Below are 25,277 nucleotides of genomic sequence, written 5' to 3' on the forward strand. Positions count from 1 at the left end.
GAGATCACCCCTACGTTATTCTTCTCTCTCAGCATTGCTATGGCTATTCGGTGTCTTTGGTGTTTCCGTGTGAATTTTTCATTTATTTGTTCCAATTCATTGAAGAATGTTGCTGATGATTTCATAGGAAAACTTCAAATCTGTATATTGCTTTGCTCAGGATGGCCATTTTCATGATATTAATTCTTCCTAGCCTCGTGAATGGGTGATTTTCCATTTGTTATTGTCGCCTTTAATTCCTCTTAAGTGTGACTTGTTGTTTCCTGAGTATATGTCTATCACTTCTTTGCTTAGGTTTATTCCTAGGTATTTTATCCTTTATGCTGCAATTGTGAACGGAATTGTTTTCCAGATTTCTCTTTCTACTGGTTCATTGTTCGTGTATAGAAAAGCTACAGATTTCTGTGTGTTAATTTTCTATCGTGCGACTTTGCTGTATCCCGGTATGAGCTCTAGTAATTTTGGTGTGGAATCTTTACGGTTTTTTATGTACAATTTCATGTCATCGGCAAATAGAGACAGTTTAACTTCTTGTCTACCAATATGGATTCTTTGTGTTTCTTTGTTTTGTCTAATTGCTTTGTCCAAGACCTCCAGTACTCTGTTGAATAACATTGGGAAGAGTGGGCATCCCTGTCTTGTATCCAATCGCAGAAGAAAACCTTTCAGATTCTCGCTGTTCACTATGACGTTGGCTGCGGTTTAATCATATATATGGGCTTTATTATGTTGAGGTGCTTGTCCTCTATACACATTTAGTTGAGAGTGGTTATCATGGATCGTTGTAGAACTATGTCAAACGCTTTTTCAGTATCTATGGAGATGATCATGTGGTTTTTTCTGTCTTTATGTTGATGTGCTGGATGATGTTGATGGATTATCAAATGTCGTACTATCCTTGCATCCCTGGGATGAATCCCACTTGGTCATGGGGTATCATCCTTTGGATGTATTTTTGAATTCGTTTTGCTAATACGTTGTTTTGTATTTTTACATCTACGTTCATCAGGCATAATCGTCTGTAGTGTTTCTTTCTTTGGTGCCATCTTTATCTGGCTTTTCCATTAGAATGATATCGGTTTCATAGAGTCAGTTTGGGAGTAATCCCTCCTCTTCTATTTTTTGGAAAACTTTAAGGAGTATGGGTATTATGTCTGATCAGTATGTCTGTTAAAACTCCGAGGAAAAACCATCTGTCCCGGGGATTTGTTTTTTGGTAGTTTTTTGCTTACTGATTCAATTCCGATGCTGGTAATTGGTGTGTTAAGATTATATGTTTTTTCCTGGGTCAGCCATGGAAGGTTTTATTCTAATAGGAATTTGTCCATTTCTCCTTGGTTTCCCAGCTTATCATCGTATAGGTTTTCATAGTACTCTCTAATAATTCTTTGTATTTCTGTGGTGTCCGCCGTGGTTTTTCCTTTTTTATTTCTGATTCTGTTGATGTGTGTTGACTCTCTTTTCCTCTTAATATGTCTGGCAAAAGGCTTATCTATATTGTTTATTTTCCCGAAGAAACAGCTCTTGATTTCTTTGACATTTGCTAATGTTTTCTTCTCAACATTATTTATTTCTTCTCTGGTCTTTATTTATTCCATCGTTCTGCTGACCTTAGGCCACATTTTTTCTCCTTTTTCCAACTTCGAAAATTGAGACTTTAGACCATTCATTTGGGATTTTTCTTCCTTCTTTACATGTGACTGGATGGCTATATATTTTCCTCTTAAGACTGCTTTTGCCGTACCCACAGTAGTTTTAGCTTTCTGTTGTTGTCATTTGTTTAAATATAATGCTGAATCTCCATTTTAATTTGGTCTTTGAGTAATTGATTATTTAGGAGCATGTTGTTAAGCCTCCATGTGTTTGTGAGCCTTTTTGCTTTCTTTGTACTATTTATTTGTAGTTCTAAGCATTTGTGGTCTGAAAAGTTGGTTGATAGGATTTCAATCTCTTGGAATTTACTGAGGCTCTTTTTGTTGCCTACTATGTGGTCTAGTCTGGAGAATGTTTCATGTGCACGTGAGAAGAATGTGTGTCCTGTTGCTTTTAGTTGTAGAATTGTCTAGATATCTAATAGGGCCATCTGTTCTAGTGTGTTGTTCAGTGCCTCTGTGTCCTTACTTATTTTCTGTCTCTTGGATCTGTCCTTTGGAGTGAGTGGTGGGTTGAAGTCTCCCAATGTGTATGCATTGCATTCTATTTCCTCCTTTAATTCTGTTAGTATTTGTTTCACATATGCTGGTGCTCCTGAGTTGTATTCATATATACTCATAAAGGTTATATCCTCTTGTTGAACTGCGCCCTTCATCATTATGTAATGTCCTCCTTTATCTTTTATTTCATTTTTTTTCTTTCTTTTTTTAAATTTTTTTTGCTTTTTATATGATTTGTTTGTTTATCCCACTTTCCCCGTTATTATGTTTATAATTGTTATTAATTTTTTTTTAATATAAATGTGAAGTGGTTGGTAGATGCAAGATAAAAGTAGAATACACGGTTTAGTGTTGAAAGAGAGCACATGTAGATGATCAGTTGTGTGCCTGTAGACTAAGTGTTAGTAGAAGCTAGACAAGGTCAATAAAACACCACGGATGCAGAGATCCCTCAAAACAAGGGCATTGAGGTTTTAAGCCTCACCTCTGTAGATTCCCAATTTCTCACCCGATGGCCGCCCTGCGACTGTGACTCTCTTATGTTGTTCCTCCCTTGAGGAATCTACCCAACTCTGGCTAACCAGTCATCTTCCGGGACCATACAGGGAAGTTTAAATTTGATAAGTGAGATAGAAGAAATATTGTTTGAAAGGGTTAGCTTTTTACTTCTTTGCAGTTTTATGCCATGTGGTTTCTGTGCCCAGCATTTTTCAGGAAATATCTTTACCACTTGGAAGAATTATCTTACTCGGTAAATTATATATGAGGGACGACTTCTATTTCAGGGCTGTAATTAGCAAGGAAGAAGAAAAGCTATAGAAGTAGCAGACGGACAAAATCATGGGAAGATTGTTTATTTCTTTGAAATATCTTCTTGTAGAGTAACTTAAGCATGTGTAGGTTTTAAACTACTAATTAAATTGCGCACACACATTAACATAGAAGGAATACACGGACATAACCAAAGCAGAACTATAATTACCAGCCATCTCCAGTGAAACCAAGAAAAACCAGTTAGGCATCCTAGGCATTTGTGAAAATTTATCTACCATATGATGGATATTGTCCAACTGAACATGAACGGTCTGAGAGAAATCAGACAAATTAAAACATCCGATTCCTGGGAACTGTTCACATCCCATATGCTCTTTTAACTGTAGATAATTTGTAGTTGTAACATTTTGGAGAGCTACAGCTTGCACTTCTCCTAATTCTTGGTTGAGTTCCAAAAGTATAGACACAGTCAAATTGATGTTTTACTCTATGCACAGGCCAGCTTAGATATTTCCTTCTCCATTTACTTGACAAGTACAGGAACTGGTGAGACGAATGCAGCTCCAACTGTAGCAGTGCCTGGATCTTTGTTGAGGTTTTTGATGATCATCTTCTGGAATGACTCTTCCAGAGATTGCTGATGTGGGTAGTTCTTCTTCATATCGTGTCTTAGTTCATTTTGTGGTTAGCCCAATTAGGCTTTGATCCTCTATATAAGCACAAAGAGACGTTTTTCCCCTCCTCTTTTTATGCCCTTTATACCATTGTGTAGAACTCAATGGATGTCAACACATAGGAACTGCTCTTTTATCAATAGAGAGGAATATTATCAGAAAACAGTACCTCCACACCGATGATCTGCAAATTTTTAACTGATCAAAATTAAGGATATTTTAGGCATGACTTAATCCTTGATTTACAGTTAACTTTATTCTATCAGGGAGTTATCCCCCTTTTCTTTCTCTATTTCCTTTTTCTTTTTCTTTCTCGTTATCATTAATCTAAACTTACATGAAGAATATTCGGTTTACTAGTCTCTCCCCTATAGCTGGTCCCCACTATTATCCCCTTTCCAGTCACTGTCATTCAGCAGAGCAAAATGTTGTAGAATCACTACTTGTCTTCTCTGTGTTGTACAGCCCACCCCTTTCTCCCACCCACCCCCATTAGCATGCTAATCTTAATATCCTCCTTCTACTTCCCCCCATATCCCACCCAATCCACCCATCGTCCCCACTCCCTTTCCCTTTGGTAACTCTTACTCCATTCTTGCGTTCTGTGAATCCGCTTCTGCTTTGTTCGTTCAGTTTTTCCTTCATTCTTACACTCCACAGATCAGTGAAATCATTTGGTATTTCTCTTTCTCTTAAAGGATTTTTCACTGAGCATAATTCCCTCCAGCTCCTTCCATGGTGCTGCCAATGGTAGGATTTGCCCTCTTCTTATGTCTGAGTAATATACCATTTTTTATATATACCACATCTTCTTTATCCATTCATCTACCAGTGTACATTTAGGTTGAATCCAGTTCTTTGCTATACTAAACAGTGCTGCAATAAACATCGGGGTGCATCTGTCTTTTTCAAACTTGATTGCTGCTCTCCTGGTATATATTCCTTAAAATGGAATTCCTGGGTCCAGTGGAGAATCCTTTCTGAGCATTTTGAGGAACCTCCATACTCCTTTCCACAATGGTTAAACTAATTTACATTCCCACCAGCAGTGTAGGTGGGTTCACCTTTCTCTACAGCCGCAACAACATTTGTTGTTGTTTGTCTCTTGAATGATAGCTATCCTTTGTGGAGTGAGGTGATAACTCATTGTAGTTTTCATTTGCATTTCTCTGATAAAAAGAGATGTGGAGCATCTTTTCATGTGTCTGTTGGCCATCTGTATTTGTTATTTGGAGAACCGTCTGTTCAGTTCCTCTGCCCATTTTTAATTGGATTATTTGTTTTTAGTTTGTTGAGGCATGTGAGCTCTTTATATATTTTGGGCGTCAAGCCTTTATCGGATGTGTCATTTACAAATATATTTCCCCATCTTCCTGTAGGGCTCCTTTCTGTTGTATTGATGGTGTCTACTGCTCTACAGAAGCTTTTCACCTTAATATATTCCCACTTTTCATTTTTGCTGTTGTTTTCCTTACCCGGGAGATATTTTCAAGAAGAGGTCACTCATGTTTATGTCTAAGAGTTTTCTGCCTATGTTTTCTTCCAAGAGTTTAATGGTTTCATGACTTACCTTCCGGTCTTTGATACATTTTGGATTTAATTTTGTATATGGGGTTAGAACACAGTGCAGTTTCATTCTCCTTCATGTAGCTGTCCCGATTTGCCATCTCAATCTGTTGAAGAGACTGTCATTTCGCTATTGTCTGTCCATGGCTCCTTTTATGAAATAGTAATTGACCACATATATTTGGGTTAAAGTCTGGAGAGTCTAGTCTGTTCCACTGGTGTGTGGCTCTGTTCTTGTGCCAGTACCATATTGTCTTGATTACTATGGCTTTATAGTAGAGCGTGAAGTTGGTGAGTGAGATCACCCCTACGTTATTCTTCTCTCTCAGCATTGCTATGGCTATTCGGTGTCTTTGGTGTTTCCGTGTGAATTTTTCATTTATTTGTTCCAATTCATTGAAGAATGTTGCTGATGATTTCATAGGAAAACGTCAAATCTGTATATTGCTTTGCTCAGGATGGCTATTTTCATGATATTAATTCTTCCAAGCCTCGTGAATTGGTGAGTTTCCATTTGTTAGTGTCGCCTTTAATTTCTCTTAAGTGTGACTTGTTGTTTCCTGAGTATATGTCTATCACTTCTTTGCTTAGGTTTATTCCTAGGTATTTTATCCTTTCTGCTGCAATTGTGAACGGAATTGTTTTCCAGATTTCTCTTTCTACTGGTTCATTGTTCGTGTACAGTAAAGCTACAGATTTCTGTGTGTTAATTTTCTATCGTGCGACATTGCTGTATCCCGATATGAGCTCTAGTAGTTTTGGTGTGGAATCTTTAGGGTTTTTTATGTACAATTTCATGTCATCTGCAAATAGAGACAGTTTAACTTCTTGTCTACCAATATGGATTCCTTGTGTTTCTTTGTTTTGTCTAATTGCTGTGGCCAAGACCTCCACTACTGGGTTGAATAACATTGGGGAGAGTGGCATCCCTGTCTTGTATCCAACCGCAGAAGGAAAGCTTTCAGCTTCTCGCTGTTCACTATGATGTTGGCTGCGGTTTTATCATATATGGGCTTTATTATGTTGAGGTACTTGCCCTCTATACACATTTTGTTGAGAGTGTTTAACATGAATGGTTGTAGAACTATGTCAAACGCTTTTTCAGCATCTATGGAGATGATCATGTGGCTTTGTCTGTCTTTATGTTGATGTGCTGGATGATGTTGATGGATTATCAAATGTCGTACTATCCTTGCATCCCTGGGATGAATCCCACTTGGTCATGGGGTATCATCCTTTGGATGTATTTTTGAATTCGTTTTGCTAATACGTTGTTTTGTATTTTTACATCTACGTTCATCAGGGATAATCGTCTGTAGTGTTTCTTTCTTTGGTGCCATCTTTATCTGGCTTTTCCATTAGAGTGATATCGGTTTCATAGAGTGAGTTTGGGAGTAATCCCTCCTCTTCTATTTTTTGGAAAAGTTAAAGGAGTATGGGTATTATGTCTGATCTGTATGTCTGTTAAAATTCCGAGGAAAATCCTTCTGCCCCGGGGATTTGTTCTTTGGTAGTTTTTTGCTTACTGATTCAATTCCGTTGCTGGTAATTGGTGTGTTAAGATTTTATGTTTTATCCTGGGTCAGCCATGGAAGATTTTATTTTCCTAGGAATTTGTCCATTTCTCCTTGGTTTCCCAGCTTATCATCGTATAGGTTTTCATAGTACTCTCTAATAATTCTTTGTATTTCTGTGGTGTCCGTCGTGGTTTTTCCTTTTTTATTTCTGATTCTGTTGATGTGTGTTGACTCTCTTTTCCTCTTAATATATCTGGCAAGAGGCTTATCTATATTGTTTATTTTCCCGAAGAAACAGCTCTTGCTTTCTTTGACATTTGCTAATGTTTTCTTCTCAACATTATTTATTTCTTCTCTGGTCTTTATTTATTCTATCGTTCTGCTGACCTTAGGCCACATTTGTTCTCCTTTTTCCAACTTCGATAATTGAGACTTTAGACCATTCCTTTGGGATTTTTCTTCCTTCTTTACATGTGACTGGATTGCTATATATTTTCCTCTTAAGACTGCTTTTGCCATACCCACAGTAGTTTTAGCTTTCTGTTGTTGTCATTTGTTTAAATATAATGCTGAATCTCCATTTTAATTTGGTCTTTGAGTAATTGATTATTTAGGAGCATGTTGTTAAGCCTCCATGTGTTTGTGAGCCTTTTTGCTTTCTTTGTCCTATTTATTTGTAGTTCTAAGCATTTGTGGTCTGAAAAGTTGGTTGATAGGATTTCAATCTCTTGGAATTTACTGAGGCTCTTTTTGTAGCCTACTATGTGGTCTAGTCTGGAGAATGTTTCATGTGCACGTGAGAAGAATGTGTGTCCTGTTGCTTTTAGTTGTAGAATTGTGTAGATATCTAATAGGGCCATCTGTTCTAGTGTGTTGTTCAGTGCCTCTGTGTCCTTACTTATTTTCTGTCTCTTGGATCTGTCCTTTGGAGTGAGTGGTGGGTTGAAGTCTCCCAATGTGTATGCATTGCATTCTATTTCCTCCTTTAATTCTGTTAGTATTTGTTTCACATATGCTGGTGCTCCTGTGTTGTGTTCATATATACTCATAAAGGTTATATCCTCTTGTTGAACTGCGCCCTTCATCATTATGTAATGTCCTCCTTTATCTTTTATTTCATTTTTTTTCTTTCTTTTTTTAAAATTTTTTTGCTTTTTATATGATTTGTTTGTTTATCCCACTTTCCCCGTTATTATGTTTATAATTGTTATTAATATCTTTTAATATAAATGTGAAGTGGTTGGTAGATGCAAGATAAAAGTAGAATACACGGTTTAGTGTTGAAAGAGAGCACATGTAGATGATCAGTTGTGTGCCTGTAGACTAAGTGTTAGTAGAAGCTAGACAAGGTCAATAAAACACCACGGATGCAGAGATCCCTCAAAACAAGGGCATTGAGGTTTTAAGCCTCACCTCTGTAGATTCCCAATTTCTCACCCGATGGCCGCCCTGCGACTGGGCCTCTCTTATGTTGTTCCTCCCTTGAGGAATCTACCCATCTCTGGCTAACCAGTCATCTTCCGGGACCATACAGGGAAGCTTAAATTTGATAAGTGAGATAGAAGAAATATTGTTTGAAAGGGTTAGCTGTTTACTTCTTTGCAGTTTTTTGCCATGTGGATTCTGTGCCCAGCATTTTTCAGGAAATATCTTTACCACTTGGAAGAATTATCTTACTCGGTAAATTATATATGAGGGACGACTTCTATTTCAGGGCTGTAATTAGCAAGGAAGAGGAAAAGGTATAGAAGTCGCAGACATACAAAATCATGGGAAGATTGTTTATTTCTTTGAAATATCTTCTTGTAGAGTAACTTAAGCATGTGTAGGTTTTAAACTACTAATTAAATTGCGCACACACATTAACATAGAAGGAATCCACGTACATAACCAAAGCAGAACTATAATTACCAGCCATCTCCAGTGAAACCAAGAAAAACCAGTTAGGCATCCTAGGCATTGTGAAAATTTATCTACCATATGATGGATATTGTCCAACTGAACATGAACGGTCTGAGAGAAATCAGACAAATTAAAACATCCGATTCCTGGGAACAGTTCACATCCCATATGCTCTTTTAACAGTAGATAATTTGTAGTTGTAAGATTTTGGAGAGCTACAACTTGCACTTCTCCTAATTCTTGGTTGAGTTCCAAAAGTATAGACACAGTCAAATTGATGTTTTACTCTATGCACAGGCCAGCTTAGATATTTCCTTCTCCGTTTACTTGACAAGTACAGGAACTGGTGAGACGAATGCAGCTCCAACTGTAGCAGTGCCTGGATCTTTGTTGAGGTTTTTGATGATCATCTTCTGGAATGACTCTTCCAGAGATTGCTGATGTGGGAAGTTCTTCTTCATATCGTGTCTTAGTTCATTTTGTGGTTAGCCCAATTAGGCTTTGATCCTCTATATAAGCACAAAGAGACCTTTTTCCCCTCCTATTTTTATGCCCTTTATACCATTGTGTAGAACTCAATGGATGTCAACACATAGGAACTGCTCTTTTATCAATAGAGATGAATATTATCAGAAAACAGTACTTCCACACCGATGATCTGCAAATCTTTAACTGATCAAAATTAAGGATATTTTAGGCATGACTTAATCCTTGATTTACAGTTAACTTTATTCTATCAGAGAGTTATCCCCCTTTTCTTTCTTTATTTTCTTTTTCTTTTTCTTTCTCGTTATCATTAATCTAAACTTACATGAAGAATATTCTGTTTACTAGTCTCTCCCCTCTAGCTGGTCCCCTCTATTAACCCCTTTCCAGTCACTGTCATTCAGCAGAGCAAAATGTTGTAGAATCACTACTTGTCTTCTCTGTGTTGTACAGCCCACCCCTTTCTCCCACCCACCCCCATTAGCATGCTAATCTTTATATTCTCCTTCTACTTCCCCCCTTATCCCTCCCAATCCACCCATCCTCCCCACTCCCTTTCCCTTTGGTACCTGTTACTCCATTCTTGCGTTCTGTGAATCCGCTTCTGCTTTGTTCGTTCAGTTTTTCCTTCATTCTTACACTCCACAGATCAGTGAAATCATTTGGTATTTCTCTTTCTCTTAAAGGATTTTTCACTGAGCATAATTACCTCCAGCTCCTTCCATGGTGCTGCCAATAGTAGGATTTGCCCTCTTCTTATGTCTGTGTAATATACCATATTTTATATGTACCACATCGTCTTTATCCATTCATCTACCAGTGGACATTTAGGTTGCTTCCAGTTCTTTGCTATACTAAACAGTGCTGCAATAAACATCGGGGTGCATCTGTCTTTTTCAAACTTGATTGCTGCTCTCCTGGTATATATTCCTTAAAATGGAATTCCTGGGTCCAGTGGTGGATCTTTTCTAAGCATTTTGAGGAATCTCCATACTCCTTTCCACAATGGTTGAACTAATTTACATTCCCACCAGCAGTGTTGGAGGGTTCCCCTTTCTCCACAGCCGCAACAACATTTGTTGTTGTTTGTCTCTTGAATGATAGCTATCCTTTGTGGAGTGAGGTGATAACTCATTGTAGTTTTCATTTGCATTTCTCTGATAAAAAGAGATGTGGAGCATCTTTTCATGTGTCTGTTGGCCATCTGTATTGTTATTTGGAGAACCGCCTGTTCAGTTCCTCTGCCCATTTTTAATTGGATTATTTGTTTTTAGTTTGTTGAGGCATGTGAGCTCTTTATATATTTTGTGCGTCAAGCCTTTATCGGATGTGTCATTTACAAATATATTTAACCATCCTGTAGGGCTCCTTTCTGTTGTGTTGATGGTGTCTACTGCTCTACAGAAGCTCTTCACCTTAATATATTCCCACTTTTCATTTTTGCTGTTGTTTTCCTTACCCGGGAGATATTTTCAAGAAGAGGTCACTCATGTTTACGTCTAAGAGGTTTCTGCCTATGTTTTCTTCCAAGAGTTTAATGGTTTCATGACTTACCTTCCGGTCTTTGATATATTTTGGATTTACTTTTGTATATGGGGTTAGAACACAGTGCAGTTTCATTCTCCTTCATGTAGCTGTCCAGATTTGCCATCTCAATCTGTTGAAGAGACTGTCATTTCGCTATTGTATGTCCATGGCTCCTTTTATTAAATAGTAATTGACCACATATATTTGGGTTAAAGTCTGGAGTGTCTAGTCTGTTCCACTGGTGTGTGGCTCTGTTCTTGTGCCAGTACCATATTGTCTTGATTACTATGGCTTTATAGTAGAGCGTGAAGTTGGTGAGTGAGATCACCCCTACGTTATTCTTCTCTCTCAGCATTGCTATGGCTATTCGGTGTCTTTGGTGTTTCCGTGTGAATTTTTCATTTATTTGTTCCAATTCATTGAAGAATGTTGCTGATGATTTCATAGGAAAACTTCAAATCTGTATATTGCTTTGCTCAGGATGGCCATTTTCATGATATTAATTCTTCCTAGCCTCGTGAATGGGTGATTTTCCATTTGTTATTGTCGCCTTTAATTCCTCTTAAGTGTGACTTGTTGTTTCCTGAGTATATGTCTATCACTTCTTTGCTTAGGTTTATTCCTAGGTATTTTATCCTTTATGCTGCAATTGTGAACGGAATTGTTTTCCAGATTTCTCTTTCTACTGGTTCATTGTTCGTGTATAGAAAAGCTACAGATTTCTGTGTGTTAATTTTCTATCGTGCGACTTTGCTGTATCCCGGTATGAGCTCTAGTAATTTTGGTGTGGAATCTTTACGGTTTTTTATGTACAATTTCATGTCATCGGCAAATAGAGACAGTTTAACTTCTTGTCTACCAATATGGATTCTTTGTGTTTCTTTGTTTTGTCTAATTGCTTTGTCCAAGACCTCCAGTACTCTGTTGAATAACATTGGGAAGAGTGGGCATCCCTGTCTTGTATCCAATCGCAGAAGAAAACCTTTCAGATTCTCGCTGTTCACTATGACGTTGGCTGCGGTTTAATCATATATATGGGCTTTATTATGTTGAGGTGCTTGTCCTCTATACACATTTAGTTGAGAGTGGTTATCATGGATCGTTGTAGAACTATGTCAAACGCTTTTTCAGTATCTATGGAGATGATCATGTGGTTTTTTCTGTCTTTATGTTGATGTGCTGGATGATGTTGATGGATTATCAAATGTCGTACTATCCTTGCATCCCTGGGATGAATCCCACTTGGTCATGGGGTATCATCCTTTGGATGTATTTTTGAATTCGTTTTGCTAATACGTTGTTTTGTATTTTTACATCTACGTTCATCAGGCATAATCGTCTGTAGTGTTTCTTTCTTTGGTGCCATCTTTATCTGGCTTTTCCATTAGAATGATATCGGTTTCATAGAGTCAGTTTGGGAGTAATCCCTCCTCTTCTATTTTTTGGAAAACTTTAAGGAGTATGGGTATTATGTCTGATCAGTATGTCTGTTAAAACTCCGAGGAAAAACCATCTGTCCCGGGGATTTGTTTTTTGGTAGTTTTTTGCTTACTGATTCAATTCCGATGCTGGTAATTGGTGTGTTAAGATTATATGTTTTTTCCTGGGTCAGCCATGGAAGGTTTTATTCTAATAGGAATTTGTCCATTTCTCCTTGGTTTCCCAGCTTATCATCGTATAGGTTTTCATAGTACTCTCTAATAATTCTTTGTATTTCTGTGGTGTCCGTCGTGGTTTTTCCTTTTTTATTTCTGATTCTGTTGATGTGTGTTGACTCTCTTTTCCTCTTAATATGTCTGGCAAAAGGCTTATCTATATTGTTTATTTTCCCGAAGAAACAGCTCTTGATTTCTTTGACATTTGCTAATGTTTTCTTCTCAACATTATTTATTTCTTCTCTGGTCTTTATTTATTCCATCGTTCTGCTGACCTTAGGCCACATTTTTTCTCCTTTTTCCAACTTCGAAAATTGAGACTTTAGACCATTCATTTGGGATTTTTCTTCCTTCTTTACATGTGACTGGATGGCTATATATTTTCCTCTTAAGACTGCTTTTGCCGTACCCACAGTAGTTTTAGCTTTCTGTTGTTGTCATTTGTTTAAATATAATGCTGAATCTCCATTTTAATTTGGTCTTTGAGTAATTGATTATTTAGGAGCATGTTGTTAAGCCTCCATGTGTTTGTGAGCCTTTTTGCTTTCTTTGTACTATTTATTTGTAGTTCTAAGCATTTGTGGTCTGAAAAGTTGGTTGATAGGATTTCAATCTCTTGGAATTTACTGAGGCTCTTTTTGTTGCCTACTATGTGGTCTAGTCTGGAGAATGTTTCATGTGCACGTGAGAAGAATGTGTGTCCTGTTGCTTTTAGTTGTAGAATTGTCTAGATATCTAATAGGGCCATCTGTTCTAGTGTGTTGTTCAGTGCCTCTGTGTCCTTACTTATTTTCTGTCTCTTGGATCTGTCCTTTGGAGTGAGTGGTGGGTTGAAGTCTCCCAATGTGTATGCATTGCATTCTATTTCCTCCTTTAATTCTGTTAGTATTTGTTTCACATATGCTGGTGCTCCTGAGTTGTATTCATATATACTCATAAAGGTTATATCCTCTTGTTGAACTGCGCCCTTCATCATTATGTAATGTCCTCCTTTATCTTTTATTTCATTTTTTTTCTTTCTTTTTTTAAATTTTTTTTGCTTTTTATATGATTTGTTTGTTTATCCCACTTTCCCCGTTATTATGTTTATAATTGTTATTAATTTTTTTTTAATATAAATGTGAAGTGGTTGGTAGATGCAAGATAAAAGTAGAATACACGGTTTAGTGTTGAAAGAGAGCACATGTAGATGATCAGTTGTGTGCCTGTAGACTAAGTGTTAGTAGAAGCTAGACAAGGTCAATAAAACACCACGGATGCAGAGATCCCTCAAAACAAGGGCATTGAGGTTTTAAGCCTCACCTCTGTAGATTCCCAATTTCTCACCCGATGGCCGCCCTGCGACTGTGACTCTCTTATGTTGTTCCTCCCTTGAGGAATCTACCCAACTCTGGCTAACCAGTCATCTTCCGGGACCATACAGGGAAGTTTAAATTTGATAAGTGAGATAGAAGAAATATTGTTTGAAAGGGTTAGCTTTTTACTTCTTTGCAGTTTTATGCCATGTGGTTTCTGTGCCCAGCATTTTTCAGGAAATATCTTTACCACTTGGAAGAATTATCTTACTCGGTAAATTATATATGAGGGACGACTTCTATTTCAGGGCTGTAATTAGCAAGGAAGAAGAAAAGCTATAGAAGTAGCAGACGGACAAAATCATGGGAAGATTGTTTATTTCTTTGAAATATCTTCTTGTAGAGTAACTTAAGCATGTGTAGGTTTTAAACTACTAATTAAATTGCGCACACACATTAACATAGAAGGAATACACGGACATAACCAAAGCAGAACTATAATTACCAGCCATCTCCAGTGAAACCAAGAAAAACCAGTTAGGCATCCTAGGCATTTGTGAAAATTTATCTACCATATGATGGATATTGTCCAACTGAACATGAACGGTCTGAGAGAAATCAGACAAATTAAAACATCCGATTCCTGGGAACTGTTCACATCCCATATGCTCTTTTAACTGTAGATAATTTGTAGTTGTAACATTTTGGAGAGCTACAGCTTGCACTTCTCCTAATTCTTGGTTGAGTTCCAAAAGTATAGACACAGTCAAATTGATGTTTTACTCTATGCACAGGCCAGCTTAGATATTTCCTTCTCCATTTACTTGACAAGTACAGGAACTGGTGAGACGAATGCAGCTCCAACTGTAGCAGTGCCTGGATCTTTGTTGAGGTTTTTGATGATCATCTTCTGGAATGACTCTTCCAGAGATTGCTGATGTGGGTAGTTCTTCTTCATATCGTGTCTTAGTTCATTTTGTGGTTAGCCCAATTAGGCTTTGATCCTCTATATAAGCACAAAGAGACGTTTTTCCCCTCCTCTTTTTATGCCCTTTATACCATTGTGTAGAACTCAATGGATGTCAACACATAGGAACTGCTCTTTTATCAATAGAGAGGAATATTATCAGAAAACAGTACCTCCACACCGATGATCTGCAAATTTTTAACTGATCAAAATTAAGGATATTTTAGGCATGACTTAATCCTTGATTTACAGTTAACTTTATTCTATCAGGGAGTTATCCCCCTTTTCTTTCTCTATTTCCTTTTTCTTTTTCTTTCTCGTTATCATTAATCTAAACTTACATGAAGAATATTCGGTTTACTAGTCTCTCCCCTATAGCTGGTCCCCACTATTATCCCCTTTCCAGTCACTGTCATTCAGCAGAGCAAAATGTTGTAGAATCACTACTTGTCTTCTCTGTGTTGTACAGCCCACCCCTTTCTCCCACCCACCCCCATTAGCATGCTAATCTTAATATCCTCCTTCTACTTCCCCCCATATCCCACCCAATCCACCCATCGTCCCCACTCCCTTTCCCTTTGGTAACTCTTACTCCATTCTTGCGTTCTGTGAATCCGCTTCTGCTTTGTTCGTTCAGTTTTTCCTTCATTCTTACACTCCACAGATCAGTGAAATCATTTGGTATTTCTCTTTCTCTTAAAGGATTTTTCACTGAGCATAATTCCCTCCAGCTCCTTCCATGGTGCTGCCAATGGTAGGATTTGCCCTCTTCTTATGTCTGAGTAATATACCATTTTTTATATATACCACATCTTCTTTATCCATTCATCTACCAGTGTACATTTAGGTTGAATCCAGTTCTTTGCTATACTAAACAGTGCTGCAATAAACATCGGGGTGCATCTGTCTTTTTCAAACTTGATTGCTGCTCTCCTGGTATATATTCCTTAAAATGGAATTCCTGGGTCCAGTGGAGAATCCTTTCTGAGCATTTTGAGGAACCTCCATACTCCTTTCCACAATGGTTAAACTAATTTACATTCCCACCAGCAGTGTAGGAGGGTTCACCTTTCTCTACAGCCGCAACAACATTTGTTGTTGTTTGTCTCTTGAATGATAGCTATCCTTTGTGGAGTGAGGTGATAACTCATTGTAGTTTTCATTTGCATTTCTCTGCTAAAAAGAGATGTGGAGTATCTTTTCATGTGTCTGTTGGCCATCTGTATTTGTTATTTGGAGAACCGTCTGTTCAGTTCCTCTGCCCATTTTTAATTGGATTATTTGTTTTTAGTTTGTTGAGGCATGTGAGCTCTTTATATATTTTGGGCGTCAAGCCTTTATCGGATGTGTCATTTACAAATATATTTAACCATCCTGTAGGGCTCCTTTCTGTTGTGTTGATGGTGTCTACTGCTCTACAGAAGCTTTTCACCTTAATATATTCCCACTTTTCATTTTTGCTGTTGTTTTCCTTACCCGGGAGATATTTTCAAGAAGAGGTCACTCATGTTTATGTCTAAGAGGTTTCTGCCTATGTTTTCTTCCAAGAGTTTAATGGTTTCATGACTTACCTTCCGGTCTTTGATACATTTTGGATTTACTTTTGTATATGGGGTTAGAACACAGTGCAGTTTCATTCTCCTTCATGTAGCTGTCCAGATTTGCCATCACAATCTGTTGAAGAGACTGTCATTTCGCCATTGTATGTCCATGGCTCCTTTTATTAAATAGTAATTGACCACATATATTTGGGTTAATGTCTGGAGTGTCTAGTCTGTTCCACTGGTGTGTGGCTCTGTTCTTGTGCCAGTACCATATTGTCTTGATTACTATGGCTTTATAGTAGAGCGTGAAGTTGGTGAGTGAGATCACCCCTACGTTATTCTTCTCTCTCAGCATTGCTATGGCTATTCGGTGTCTTTGGTGTTTCCGTGTGAATTTTTCATTTATTTGTTCCAATTCATTGAAGAATGTTGCTGATGATTTCATAGGAAAACGTCAAATCTGTATATTGGTTTGCTCAGGATGGCCATTTTCATGATATTAATTCTTCCTAGCCTCGTGAATGGGTGAGTTTCCATTTGTTAGTGTCGCCTTTAATTTCTCTTAAGTGTGACTTGTTGTTTCCTGAGTATATGTCTATCACTTCTTTGCTTAGGTTTATTCCTAGGTATTTTATCCTTTCTGCTGCAATTGTGAACGGAATTATTTTCCAGATTTCTCTTTCTACTGTTTCATTGTTCGTGTACAGAAAAGCTACAGATTTCTGTGTGTTAATTTTCTATCGTGCGACTTTGCTGTATCCCGATATGAGCTCTAGTAATTTTGGTGTGGAATCTTTAGGGTTTTTTATGTACAATTTCATGTCATCTGCAAATAGAGACAGTTTAACTTCTTGCCTACCAATATGGATTCCTTGTGTTTCTTTGTTTTGTCTAATTGCTGTGGCCAAGACCTGCAGTACTGTGTTGAATAACATTGGGGAGAGTGGGCATTCCTGTCTTGTATCCAATCGCAGAAGAAATGCTTTCAGCTTCTCGCTGTTCACTATGATGTTGGCTGCGATTTTATCATATATGGGCTTTATTATGTTGAGGTACTTGCCCTCTATACACATTTAGTTGAGAGTGGTTTTCATGAATGGTTCTAGAACTATGTCAAACGCTTTTTCAGTATCTATGGAGATGATCATGTGGTTTTGTCTGTCTTTATGTTGATGTGCAGGATAATGTTGATGGATTATCAAATGTCGTACTATCCTTGCATCCCTGGGATGAATCCCACTTGGTCATGGGGTATCATCCTTTGGATGTATTTTTGAATTCGTTTTGCTAATACGTTGTTTTGTATTTTTACATCTACGTTCATCAGGCATAATCGTCTGTAGTGTTTCTTTCTTTGGTGCCGTCTTTATCTGGCTTTTCCATTAGAGTGATATCGGTTTCATAGAGTGAGTTTGGGAGTAATCCCTCCTCTTCTATTTTTTGGAAAACGTTAAGGAGTATGGGTACTATGTCTGAACTGTATGTCTGTTAAAATTCCGAGGAAAATCCATCTGTACCGGGGATTTGTTCTTTGGTAGTATTTTGCTTACTGATTCAATTCCGTTGTTGGTTATTGGTGTGTTAAATTTTATGTTTTTTCCTGGGTCAGCCATGGAAGGTTTTATTCTAATAGGAATTTGTCCATTTCTCCTTGGTTTCCCAGCTTATCATCGTATAGGTTTTCATAGTACTCTCTAATAATTCTTTGTATTTCTTTGGTGTCCGTCGTGGTTTTTCCTTTTTTATTTCTGATTCTGTTGATGTGTGTTGACTCTCTTTTCCTCTTAATATGTCTGGCAAGAGGCTTATCTATATTGTTTATTTTCCCGAAGAAACAGCTCTTGCTTTCTTTGACATTTGCTAATGTTTTCTTCTCAACATTATTTATTTCGTCTCTGGTCTTTATTTATTCCATCGTTCTGCTGACCTTAGGCCACATTTGTTCTCCTTTTTCCAACTTCGATAATTGAGACTTTAGACCATTCATTTGGGATTTTTCTTCCTTCTTTACATGTGACTGGATTGCTATATATTTTCCTCTTAAGAGTGCTTTTGCCGTACCACAGTAGTTTTAGCTTTCTGTTGTCATTTGTTTAGATATAATGCTGAATCTCCATTTTAATTTGGTCTTTGAGTAATTGTTTATTTAGGAGCTTCTTGTTAAGCCTCCATGTGTTTGTGAGCCTTTTTGATTTCTTTGTCCAATTTATTTGTAGTTCTAAGCATTTGTGGTCTGAAAAGTTGGTTGATAGGATTTCAATCTCTTGGAATTTACTGAGGCTCTTTTTGTTGCCTACTATGTGGTCTACTCTGGAGAATGTTTCATGTGCACGTGAGAAGAATGTGTGTCCTGTTGCTTTTGGATGTAGAATTGTGTAGATATCTAATAGGGCCATCTGTTCTAGTGTGTTGTTCAGTGCCTCTGTGTCCTTACTTATTTTCTGTCTCTTGGATCTGTCCTTTGGAGTGAGTGGTGGGTTGAAGTCTCCCAATGTGTATGCATTGCATTCTATTTCCTCCTTTAATTCTGTTAGTATTTGTTTCACATATGCTGGTGCTCCTGTGTTGTATTCATATATACTCATAAAGGTTATATCCTCTTGTTGAACTGCGCACTTCATCATTATGTAATGTCCTCCTTTATCTTTTTTTTTTTCTTTCTTTTTTTAAAATTTTTTGTGCTTTATATATGATTTGTATGTTTATCCCACTTTTCCCGTTATTCTGTTTATAATTGTTAATATTTTTTTTAACATAAAGGTGAAGTGGTTGGTAGATGCAAGATAAAAGTAGAATACACGGTTTAGTGTTGAAAGAGAGCACATGTAGATGATCAGGTGTGTGCCTGTAGACTAAGTGTTAGTAGAAGCTAGACAAGGGCAATAAAACATCCACGGATGCAGAGATCCCTCAAAACAAGGGCATTGAGGTTTTAAGCCTCACCTCTGTAGATTCCCAATTTCTCACCCGATGGCCGCCCTGCGACTGTGCCTCTCTTATGTTGTTCCTCCCTTGAGGAATCTACCCATCTCTGGCTAACCAGTCATCTTCCGGGACCATACAGGGAAGTTTAAATTTGATAAGTGAGATAGAAGAAATATTGTTTGAAAGGGTTAGCTTTTTACTTCTTTGCAGTTTTATGCCATGTGGTTTCTGTGCCCAGCATTTTTCAGGATATATCTTTACCACTTGGAAGAATTATCTTACTCGGTAAATTATATATGAGGGACGACTTCTATTTCAGGGCTGTAATTAGCAAGGAAGAAGAAAAGCTATAGAAGTAGCAGACGGACAAAATCATGGGAAGATTGTTTATTTCTTTGAAATATCTTCTTGTAGAGTAACTTAAGCATGTGTAGGTTTTAAACTACTAATTAAATTGCGCACACACATTAACATAGAAGGAATACACGGACATAACCAAAGCAGAACTATAATTACCAGCCATCTCCAGTGAAACCAAGAAAAACCAGTTAGGCATCCTAGGCATTTGTGAAAATTTATCTACCATATGATGGATATTGTCCAACTGAACATGAACGGTCTGAGAGAAATCAGACAAATTAAAACATCCGATTCCTGGGAACTGTTCACATCCCATATGCTCTTTTAACTGTAGATAATTTGTAGTTGTAACATTTTGGAGAGCTACAGCTTGCACTTCTCCTAATTCTTGGTTGAGTTCCAAAAGTATAGACACAGTCAAATTGATGTTTTACTCTATGCACAGGCCAGCTTAGATATTTCCTTCTCCATTTACTTGACAAGTACAGGAACTGGTGAGACGAATGCAGCTCCAACTGTAGCAGTGCCTGGATCTTTGTTGAGGTTTTTGATGATCATCTTCTGGAATGACTCTTCCAGAGATTGCTGATGTGGGTAGTTCTTCTTCATATCGTGTCTTAGTTCATTTTGTGGTTAGCCCAATTAGGCTTTGATCCTCTATATAAGCACAAAGAGACGTTTTTCCCCTCCTCTTTTTATGCCCTTTATACCATTGTGTAGAACTCAATGGATGTCAACACATAGGAACTGCTCTTTTATCAATAGAGAGGAATATTATCAGAAAACAGTACCTCCACACCGATGATCTGCAAATTTTTAAATGATCAAAATTAAGGATATTTTAGGCATGACTTAATCCTTGATTTACAGTTAACTTTATTCTATCAGGGAGTTATCCCCCTTTTCTTTCTCTATTTCCTTTTTCTTTTTCTTTCTCGTTATCATTAATCTAAACTTACATGAAGAATATTCGGTTTACTAGTCTCTCCCCTATAGCTGGTCCCCACTATTATCCCCTTTCCAGTCACTGTCATTCAGCAGAGCAAAATGTTGTAGAATCACTACTTGTCTTCTCTGTGTTGTACAGCCCACCCCTTTCTCCCACCCACCCCCATTAGCATGCTAATCTTAATATCCTCCTTCTACTTCCCCCCATATCCCACCCAATCCACCCATCGTCCCCACTCCCTTTCCCTTTGGTAACTCTTACTCCATTCTTGCTTTCTGTGAATCCGCTTCTGCTTTGTTCGTTCAGTTTTTCCTTCATTCTTACACTCCACAGATCAGTGAAATCATTTGGTATTTCTCTTTCTCTTAAAGGATTTTTCACTGAGCATAATTCCCTCCAGCTCCTTCCATGGTGCTGCCAATGGTAGGATTTGCCCTCTTCTTATGTCTGAGTAATATACCATTTTTTATATATACCACATCTTCTTTATCCATTCATCTACCAGTGTACATTTAGGTTGATTCCAGTTCTTTGCTATACTAAACAGTGCTGCAATAAACATCGGGGTGCATCTGTCTTTTTCAAACTTGATTGCTGCTCTCCTGGTATATATTCCTTAAAATGGAATTCCTGGGTCCAGTGGAGAATCCTTTCTGAGCATTTTGAGGAACCTCCATACTCCTTTCCACAATGGTTAAACTAATTTACATTCCCACCAGCAGTGTAGGAGGGTTCACCTTTCTCTACAGCCGCAACAACATTTGTTGTTGTTTGTCTCTTGAATGATAGCTATCCTTTGTGGAGTGAGGTGATAACTCATTGTAGTTTTCATTTGCATTTCTCTGCTAAAAAGAGATGTGGAGCATCTTTTCATGTGTCTGTTGGCCATCTGTATTTGTTATTTGGAGAACCGTCTGTTCAGTTCCTCTGCCCATTTTTAATTGGATTATTTGTTTTTAGTTTGTTGAGGCATGTGAGCTCTTTATATATTTTGGGCGTCAAGCCTTTATCGGATGTGTCATTTACAAATATATTTAACCATCCTGTAGGGCTCCTTTCTGTTGTGTTGATGGTGTCTACTGCTCTACAGAAGCTTTTCACCTTAATATATTCCCACTTTTCATTTTTGCTGTTGTTTTCCTTACCCGGGAGATATTTTCAAGAAGAGGTCACTCATGTTTATGTCTAAGATGTTTCTGCCTATGTTTTCTTCCAAGAGTTTAATGGTTTCATGACTTACCTTCCGGTCTTTGATACATTTTGGATTTACTTTTGTATATGGGGTTAGAACACAGTGCAGTTTCATTCTCCTTCATGTAGCTGTCCAGATTTGCCATCACAATCTGTTGAAGAGACTGTCATTTCGCCATTGTATGTCCATGGCTCCTTTTATTAAATAGTAATTGACCACATATATTTGGGTTAATGTCTGGAGTGTCTAGTCTGTTCCACTGGTGTGTGGCTCTGTTCTTGTGCCAGTACCATATTGTCTTGATTACTATGGCTTTATAGTAGAGCGTGAAGTTGGTGAGTGAGATCACCCCTACGTTATTCTTCTCTCTCAGCATTGCTATGGCTATTCGGTGTCTTTGGTGTTTCCGTGTGAATTTTTCATTTATTTGTTCCAATTCATTGAAGAATGTTGCTGATGATTTCATAGGAAAACGTCAAATCTGTATATTGGTTTGCTCAGGATGGCCATTTTCATGATATTAATTCTTCCTAGCCTCGTGAATGGGTGAGTTTCCATTTGTTAGTGTCGCCTTTAATTTCTCTTAAGTGTGACTTGTTGTTTCCTGAGTATATGTCTATCACTTCTTTGCTTAGGTTTATTCCTAGGTATTTTATCCTTTCTGCTGCAATTGTGAACGGAATTATTTTCCAGATTTCTCTTTCTACTGTTTCATTGTTCGTGTACAGAAAAGCTACAGATTTCTGTGTGTTAATTTTCTATCGTGCGACTTTGCTGTATCCCGATATGAGCTCTAGTAATTTTGGTGTGGAATCTTTAGGGTTTTTTATGTACAATTTCATGTCATCTGCAAATAGAGACAGTTTAACTTCTTGCCTACCAATATGGATTCCTTGTGTTTCTTTGTTTTGTCTAATTGCTGTGGCCAAGACCTGCAGTACTGTGTTGAATAACATTGGGGAGAGTGGGCATTCCTGTCTTGTATCCAATCGCAGAAGAAAAGCTTTCAGCTTCTCGCTGTTCACTATGATGTTGGCTGCGATTTTATCATATATGGGCTTTATTATGTTGAGGTACTTGCCCTCTATACACATTTAGTTGAGAGTGGTTTTCATGAATGGTTCTAGAACTATGTCAAACGCTTTTTCAGTATCTATGGAGATGATCATGTGGTTTTGTCTGTCTTTATGTTGATGTGCAGGATAATGTTGATGGATTATCAAATGTCGTACTATCCTTGCATCCCTGGGATGAATCCCACTTGGTCATGGGGTATCATCCTTTGGATGTATTTTTGAATTCGTTTTGCTAATACGTTGTTTTGTATTTTTACATCTACGTTCATCAGGCATAATCGTCTGTAGTGTTTCTTTCTTTGGTGCCGTCTTTATCTGGCTTTTCCATTAGAGTGATATCGGTTTCATAGAGTGAGTTTGGGAGTAATCCCTCCTCTTCTATTTTTTGGAAAACGTTAAGGAGTATGGGTACTATGTCTGAACTGTATGTCTGTTAAAATTCCGAGGAAAATCCATCTGTACCGGGGATTTGTTCTTTGGTAGTATTTTGCTTACTGATTCAATTCCGTTGTTGGTTATTGGTGTGTTAAATTTTATGTTTTTTCCTGGGTCAGCCATGGAAGGTTTTATTCTAATAGGAATTTGTCCATTTCTCCTTGGTTTCCCAGCTTATCATCGTATAGGTTTTCATAGTACTCTCTAATAATTCTTTGTATTTCTTTGGTGTCCGTCGTGGTTTTTCCTTTTTTATTTCTGATTCTGTTGATGTGTGTTGACTCTCTTTTCCTCTTAATATGTCTGGCAAGAGGCTTATCTATATTGTTTATTTTCCCGAAGAAACAGCTCTTGCTTTCTTTGACATTTGCTAATGTTTTCTTCTCAACATTATTTATTTCGTCTCTGGTCTTTATTTATTCCATCGTTCTGCTGACCTTAGGCCACATTTGTTCTCCTTTTTCCAACTTCGATAATTGAGACTTTAGACCATTCATTTGGGATTTTTCTTCCTTCTTTACATGTGACTGGATTGCTATATATTTTCCTCTTAAGAGTGCTTTTGCCGTACCACAGTAGTTTTAGCTTTCTGTTGTCATTTGTTTAGATATAATGCTGAATCTCCATTTTAATTTGGTCTTTGAGTAATTGTTTATTTAGGAGCTTCTTGTTAAGCCTCCATGTGTTTGTGAGCCTTTTTGATTTCTTTGTCCAATTTATTTGTAGTTCTAAGCATTTGTGGTCTGAAAAGTTGGTTGATAGGATTTCAATCTCTTGGAATTTACTGAGGCTCTTTTTGTTGCCTACTATGTGGTCTACTCTGGAGAATGTTTCATGTGCACGTGAGAAGAATGTGTGTCCTGTTGCTTTTGGATGTAGAATTGTGTAGATATCTAATAGGGCCATCTGTTCTAGTGTGTTGTTCAGTGCCTCTGTGTCCTTACTTATTTTCTGTCTCTTGGATCTGTCCTTTGGAGTGAGTGGTGGGTTGAAGTCTCCCAATGTGTATGCATTGCATTCTATTTCCTCCTTTAATTCTGTTAGTATTTGTTTCACATATGCTGGTGCTCCTGTGTTGTATTCATATATACTCATAAAGGTTATATCCTCTTGTTGAACTGCGCACTTCATCATTATGTAATGTCCTCCTTTATCTTTTTTTTTTTCTTTCTTTTTTTAAAATTTTTTGTGCTTTATATATGATTTGTATGTTTATCCCACTTTTCCCGTTATTCTGTTTATAATTGTTAATATTTTTTTTAACATAAAGGTGAAGTGGTTGGTAGATGCAAGATAAAAGTAGAATACACGGTTTAGTGTTGAAAGAGAGCACATGTAGATGATCAGGTGTGTGCCTGTAGACTAAGTGTTAGTAGAAGCTAGACAAGGGCAATAAAACATCCACGGATGCAGAGATCCCTCAAAACAAGGGCATTGAGGTTTTAAGCCTCACCTCTGTAGATTCCCAATTTCTCACCCGATGGCCGCCCTGCGACTGTGCCTCTCTTATGTTGTTCCTCCCTTGAGGAATCTACCCATCTCTGGCTAACCAGTCATCTTCCGGGACCATACAGGGAAGTTTAAATTTGATAAGTGAGATAGAAGAAATATTGTTTGAAAGGGTTAGCTTTTTACTTCTTTGCAGTTTTATGCCATGTGGTTTCTGTGCCCAGCATTTTTCAGGATATATCTTTACCACTTGGAAGAATTATCTTACTCGGTAAATTATATATGAGGGACGACTTCTATTTCAGGGCTGTAATTAGCAAGGAAGAAGAAAAGCTATAGAAGTAGCAGACGGACAAAATCATGGGAAGATTGTTTATTTCTTTGAAATATCTTCTTGTAGAGTAACTTAAGCATGTGTAGGTTTTAAACTACTAATTAAATTGCGCACACACATTAACATAGAAGGAATACACGGACATAACCAAAGCAGAACTATAATTACCAGCCATCTCCAGTGAAACCAAGAAAAACCAGTTAGGCATACTGGGCATTTGTGAAAATTTATCTACCATATGATGGATATTGTCCAACTGAACATGAACGGTCTGAGAGAAATCAGACAAATTAAAACATCCGATTCCTGGGAACTGTTCACATCCCATATGCTCTTTTAACTGTAGATAATTTGTAGTTGTAAGATTTTGGAGAGCTACAACTTGCACTTCTCCTAATTCTTGGTTGAGTTCCAAAAGTATAGACACAGTCAAATTGATGTTTTACTCTATGCACAGGCCAGCTTAGATATTTCCTTCTCCATTTACTTGACAAGTA

The sequence above is a fragment of the Manis pentadactyla genome, chromosome Y, assembly GCF_030020395.1.
Source record: "Manis pentadactyla isolate mManPen7 chromosome Y, mManPen7.hap1, whole genome shotgun sequence".
Classification (NCBI taxonomy): domain Eukaryota; kingdom Metazoa; phylum Chordata; class Mammalia; order Pholidota; family Manidae; genus Manis; species Manis pentadactyla.